Here is a 7,500-nt window from a genome sequence, read left to right on the forward strand (position 1 = left end):
AGAGAGAGAGAGAGAGAGAGAGAGAGAGAGAGAGAGAGAGAGAGAGAGATCATTCAGCTGAAATTAAAGGATATTTCAAACATTCCATCAAAATTAATAATTGAACTTCGAACCAGGAAATGCATTTAATCCCCATGTTATTTTTTTCATAACATGAAACGAAATGCTTTTTGAAGTGAACTAATGAAAGTGTTTAGGTAAACCATGGATGAAAGTCAAGCGGAAGAAGCAAAGAAGTTTAATCTTTCCTTAAGGAGATTTTATATCAGCTACGATATTATTCAAGTCGAAGTAAGAAACACAACGATTTGCATATGAACAAAAGCAACTCGATTTCGTACCTGTGATATTTGCAATTCGTGGTTTCCTCTCAAGTATCAAGGTTGGAATGTCGTATTTTCCTTTATCCCAAAATGGTTGCTGGAAATACAAAGAAAAAAAAAACACACTATTTTACAATTCTGTCTCTGTTAACGTCCTAACTATAAAGGTTTAAAGGTCACTCATGAATGGAAGAGGCAAGGGACAGTGACATTGCCCTAAAGACTAATCATATATTATTTGATCAGCGCCCATGCCTCCTCTCCACCCAAGCTAGGACCTGGGAGGGTCATGCAGTGGCTGCTGATGACTCAGCAGATAGACCTATAGGCTCCCCCAAACCCCCTAACCTTAGCTCATAAGGATGGTAAGGTTGCAGACGCTAATGGCACTAACGAGTCTGAGCGGGACTCGAACACCAGACTGGCAAACAAGAGGCAGAGACGTTGCCAAAGATTGTGTACACTGTTTAAAAACCGTAATTAATCGGAGTTTCTCCGTAAAAATCCACTGGTCTTAGCCGTATTTCAGTAAAATACAGGCGACCGTAATTTTACCCTACTCTGTTATTACCTTTAACGGGCTGGTGACCGTAATATCACTAATTCAAGTCAATATATCCGATTTAAAACGGTAAATACCTGACAACATTTATTCCAGGATTTTTACAGTTTTTTTTTTTTAAGTATATATATAATAATAAGGAACAGTTTTCAAACAGTTATCCTTTTATCTACAGTAATTAAACAATATAAACAATATCTTCCAAATTAATATGAACTACCTATAAAGTAATGTTCTATATTTCTAAATATATAATTATTAAGTAATATTTACAAATCTTTTGGAAGAAACAGAAGCTTTGTTTTTGTTTTAAAACTTCCGTCACAAAATGGCAATTGAATGAAACTGCAACCATTAGCATTTAGATTGCAAGCTGATGCATTTGCTTTGAAGGTCATTGTAACACTACAGGAAATTCATTAATACGTTATTGTGAAGAAAGGCCGGACTCTTCTCGTGAAAAGAGTTGCACGGAAGCTCGTATATTGTAATTAGCTCCATGGTTACCATCAGATGGTATTCAAGTTTCTGAAAAAAAAAAAAAAAAAAAAAAAAAACGTCTTAATGGTTTATCTTGCTTAATGAAACAGCAAATTGTAAAAGATTATTTCACCAAACGTTTAATTGGGCTCCATAAGACACTAGATGAGTTGGAAGACCCAGGCCCATATGGCTGAGGAATATGAAGCGTGAAACAGGAGATGATGAATGGAGAAGCATTGAATTAAAAGCTCAAGATAGAGACAACTGGCGAAATCTAGAGGAAGGCCCTTTGCGTCAATAGGCGTAGGAGGAGATGATGATGATGAAATTACATAACTAGCATAATGCACTATTACAAATTTTAATAAATAGCCATATCATAAAAAGGTCTTAAACCTTGAGTTATTGGAGTATAAGCCAATTTCAAATGAATATTGGAATCTGGTAAGAAGTATTTTATATGAAAGTAGCAAACAAAAATCAGACAAATTAAAGAACGCACAAACGACCTTTTCTTTGTCACTGGTTCTGGAAACGGTCACTGGATATTTACGTCACCATAATAAAAAAATCTTCAACGTTACATTTCCCAAATTGTATTTCGAATAGAATGACGTGAATTTTTCAGTTACCTCTGCTTGAATGTATGATGTGTTTGCAATGATATGATGTGTTTATAGAGCTTAGGGAAGTTCATTAGAGGCTGAAAGAATAATGAAACACTCTCTCTCTCTCTCTCTCTCTCTCTCTCTCTCTCTCTCTCTCTCTCTCTCTCTCTCTCTCTCTCTCTCTCTCTCTCTCTATATATATATATATATATATATATACATACATATATATATATATAAATATATATATATATATATATATATATATATATATATATATATATATATATATATATATATATATATATATATATATATATATATATATATATATATATATATATATATACTTCCTACTTAGTCCCACCTACATGTGTGTGCATGTATGCCCGTTTGCATTCCCAAATATACAAAATATTTATCAATACATTGGAAAGACTATTGATGTATTTAAACAGAACATAGAACGATACTCGCCAGCCAATGAAACATCGGAATTTAGCAAAACAAACAGAAAGATGATTTTGAATTCTGTATGAAATAAAGAACAATAAAACCTCCACCGCTGAAAACGTGGGAAAGAGTGTCACCAAATAAACAAATAAACTAAAATCACCACTAAATGGCAGAGTTTCAAGTTGACACAACACACCCGGGATGCAATATCCATTACCCTTTGACGAATATTCACAGTCATCGAACGTCACTGTATCCACGTAACTCCTAAAGCATTGCTCCCTCCCCACCCCGTAATCCCAGCTAACCCTAGTTCCCACGCACATTCCCGTATACCCAGCCAACCCTAATTCCCACCTCCATTCCTGTTCCAACCCCAGCCAATCACCATAGTGCTTTTTCTTTCACCACATCTATCAACGTTTGGCTTTTTTTTCTTTCTTTCTTTTTTGAATAGCAGGCCAACTGATCCATTACAAATAAAAGCAAATATCACCACAGTGCTGGTTTCTCTTTATTCTAATGTTATTGCTCTTCTGAAAATATCTTTTTTGTTTATTTTTCTTTCCTCACTGGGCTGTTTTACCTGTTTGAGACCCTTGGGCTTATAGTATCCTGGGTTTCCATCTAGGGTTGTGGCATAGCAAGTAATAATAATAATAATAATAATAATAATAATAATAATAATAATAATAATACCCCATCTATCAGCGTTTGCCTTTTTTCTAATAGCAGACCCAATGACCTATCATAAATAAAAGCAAATAATAGGTAGTTTTCATTGCCAATGTCAATATAAATTAAACTTTTTCTAGACGATATTGGTCACTTGAACTGGATTTTCATCTTTATCCGTCTGGATTGGATAAGATTATTGGGATGTTTCTTTTGTTACTTTTTAAATTAACTACTTAGGAACATCATATAAGGATTGAAAATATTAGATTAGAAAATTCTTAGTTAATTTCCCTTTCTCTCTCTGTAAATGCGCCTTTTCAGATTATTAAAACGTAATTCAAATAAATAGACTATATTTTGTTAGTTTATCAGTCAAACTTTAAGCCTATAATACAGATGCTCAAAACAGCTTGGTACTTTTCGAATTTCGTCGTTTACCCGATTTATTTCACGGTGTTCCAACACTCTGAACGAGTATCATGACCTCAGTAGTTCTTAGATGGATACCTTAGAGTTGATCATCATCATCTCCTCCTACGCCTATTGACGCAAAGGGCCTCAGTTAGATTTCGCCAGTCGTCTCTATCCTGAGCTTTTAATTCAATACTTCTCTCTTCATCTTCTCCTACTTCGCGCTGCATAGTCCTCAGCCATTTAGGTCTGGGTCTTCTAACCCTTCTAGTGCCTTGTGGAGCCCAGCTGAATCCTGGAAAGTTTTTTATCATTTCTTGGTTGGAGACATATGAAATATTAACTCCGTTACTTAAATCAGATTATTTATTTATATTTATATTGTTACTCTAAGTTTTGTTTCGGGAATTTTAGTACTTTTTTACTGTCTCGTCCAAACATAACACTCGGCAACAATTTCTTGTTGCTTGTGGCCATTGGTATAATCTCTCTCTCTCTCTCTCTCTCTCTCTCTCTCTCTCTCTCTCTCTCTCTCTCTCTCTCTCTCTCTCTCTCTCTCTCTCTCAGCATCAACCATTAACTAATATACAAATATCATTGAACCTAAGGTGAACTTATGAAATAAGTTCCATCAATAGGTACTAATGAAAAAGAAAATAACCAGACCCATTGTTTTGATGTCAACTTTATCAGTGTTTTACTCTTGTTTTCATCCAATTAAAATTTCCAGGCCACTGTGTAGGCAATCATTAATGAACTAATGATAGAATTTATTTACCTTGGTAATTATTTTATTTTTGTGAAGAGCAGTATGAATAACTAGTTTAGTTCTTTTTTCCATCAGTTATAGCCCATTTACCATGTTGATGGCCCTGCAATGCTAATTACTGTAAATGTTTTTTTTTTTTTTTTATGGAAATATATTTTATATGGTTAGGAGAGCAAAATTGGCTTAGATGCTACTTATGCAACATTCAGCATATTTCAGAATTCAAGATGGCGGCCTCAGCCATCTTGAATCTCGACCAATTTTCCACCTTTCCTCTCATTGACATCGGAGGTCGTGTAATACCTCCTTTCATGGGGTTTCTCTTATAGGGAGTTCATTTCTGGAATTATGTTTTGGATACGAGGTCAATGTCAAGGAGAAATTAAAGGTCAAACGTCAAATTTAACGTAAATTTGTGGGAAAATCATCTCTATTGATGGATTATATGTGGCTTGTTGCTTACCTATTCAAACATGTCAGGTTTTACATGTATATATATATATATATATATATATATATATATATATATATATATATATATATATTTATATATATATATAATTATATATATACATACATATATATATATATATATATATATATATATATATATATATATATATATATATATGCATGCACCCACACACACACACATATTTATATATATATATATATATATATATATATATATATATATATATATATATATATATATATATATGCGTAGATTAATTTATTAACCTATCCAAAAAAAACAATGTATGCTCTATTAATCTCCATAAATCCCCAAAAAATATCGCCACACAAATAGTGTTCTCATTAATCTCTCTTCTAAAATAGATTCAACAATGACCCATCACTGAACCAACTCAACTTGGTTCTAGTGTACAGAATTGCCCAAATTGTTTGGATAATGCGAGTGGATGAGCTATTCTGAGCAGCGTCATTATTATCATAACAAACAGTTCTCATTAGAGTAATAATACTCATTATCTTACTAATGATGATGGATTTGCTGAGGACGTGACTTTATCATGCCTGTTAATCATAAGAAAGTTGCATCATCATCATTATCATCATCTCTTCCTTCGCCTATTGACGCAAAGGGCCTCAGTTAGATTTCGCCAGTCGTCTCTCTCTTGAGCTTTTCATCATCATCTCCTCCTACGCCTCTTGACACAAAGGGCCTCAGTTAGATTTCGCCAGTCGTCTCTCCCTTGAGCTTTTCATCATCATCTCCTCCTACGCCTCTTGACACAAAGGGCTTCAGTTAGATTTCGCCAGTCGTCTCTCCCTTGAGCTTTTCATCATCATCTCCTCCTACGCCTCTTGACACAAAGGGCCTCAGTTAGATTTCGCCAGTCGTCTCTCCCTTGAGCTTTTCATCATCATCTCCTCCTACGCCTCTTAACACAAAGGGCCTCAGTTAGATTCCGCCAGTCGTCTCTCCCTTGAGCTTTTCATCATCATCTCCTCCTACGTCTCTTGACACAAAGGGCCTCAGTTAGATTTCACCAGTTGAAATATCTTGAGCTTTTAAATCAACATTTCTCCACTCATCCTCTCCTACTTCTTGGTTCATAGTCCTCAGCCATGTAGGCCTTGGTCATCCAAATATTTTTAGTGCCTTGTGGAGCCCAGTTGAACGTTTAATAATAATGATAATGATAATAATAATAACCCTACTCCTTTCTTCAAATATTTTTTCTTGTCTCCCAAGATAAAATCAGAGTATCTAGAATTTCCATTAAATGGTTACTTGCAATACACATTTTGCTTTTTTAGAAAATCATTTCATCAACCCTTCTATGCCTGAAATCATCAGTTTACAATCATCTTCTGTGACAGTTCCATTTCGTGGGAATTCCCAATTCATAACGAAAGTAGGCTTTGGTCGGCAGCCATTTTTGAATCAGCATTTTTCCCATTTCCGTGTTGGAAAAAAAAAAAAACCTATTTTCCCGAAACCCAGTACCGGGTGTGAGGTAACAAATAGACTGTCAGTTGCATAAATGCGTCTTTTTTATCACTTTAGTTTGGTGGCCGATGTGGTAACGTCCCTGACTGGTGAACACCAGACTGGGGTTCAAGTCCCTCTCGGACTCTAGTTTCATTGGTCGCTGCAACCTCACCATCCTTGTCAGGTAAGGATTGGGTTTTTTGGGGAGCCTATAGATCTATCTATTGAGTTATCAGCAGCCATTGCCTGGCCCTCCTTGGATCTAGCTTGGGTGGAGAGGGGGCCTGGGTGCTGATCATATGTATATATTGTCAGTCTCTAGGGCATTATCCTACTTGATAGGGCAATGTCAATGTCCCTTACCTCTGCCATTCATGAGCGGCCTTTAAATCTTAAAAATATGAAATTGCTCCTTGATTTCTCTTTTCATTATTGCATAGGATAAATTTTCTCAGGTAATTCATACATTATCAAATCATAACTGATCGAATTAAACATGTGACAAAGTGGTATAAAAGTGTTATTAATCTTCGGAGAATAAGGTAACGTTGAAAATTAATATTATACAGAAGCAACCTATTGGGGATAAGAACAATTAGCCGAAAGTCCCCTATCATCTACATTATTATTATTATTATTATTATTATTATTATTATTATTATTATTATTATTATTATTATTATTATTATTATTATTATTATTACTAGCGAAGCTACAACCCTGGTGGGAAAAGCCAGATGCTCTAAGCCCAAGGGTTCCAACAGGGAAACATAGCCCAGTGAGGAAAGGAAATAAGGGAATAAATAAATTATGAGAACAAATCAACAATAAATCATTCTAAAAACAATAACAACGTCAAAACAGATATGTCATAAATAGACTATAAAAATGACTTATGTCAGCCTGTTCAACATAAAAACATTCACTGCAACTTTGAACTTTTGAAATTCTACTGATTCAACTACCCTAGGGGAAGATCATTCCACAACTTGGTCACAGCTGGAATAAGACTTCTAGAATACTGTGTAGTATTGAGCCTCATGATGGAAAAAGCCTGGCTATTAGAATTGACATACAGATAATACAATACAAATACGAGACTTAAACTAAGGGTTTTCTTATGATCAGTGCCTTAGCTCCTCCACCCACCCTCCAGCTAAGCCAGGACTCCCAGTAGCTAATAATAACTCAGCATTAGACCTCTAGTAACCCTCATTCATAAGTCAAAGGGACGGTAAAACAAGTGGTAT

The sequence above is a fragment of the Palaemon carinicauda genome, chromosome 24 (assembly GCF_036898095.1).
Source record: "Palaemon carinicauda isolate YSFRI2023 chromosome 24, ASM3689809v2, whole genome shotgun sequence".
In the NCBI taxonomy this organism is placed as follows: domain Eukaryota; kingdom Metazoa; phylum Arthropoda; class Malacostraca; order Decapoda; family Palaemonidae; genus Palaemon; species Palaemon carinicauda.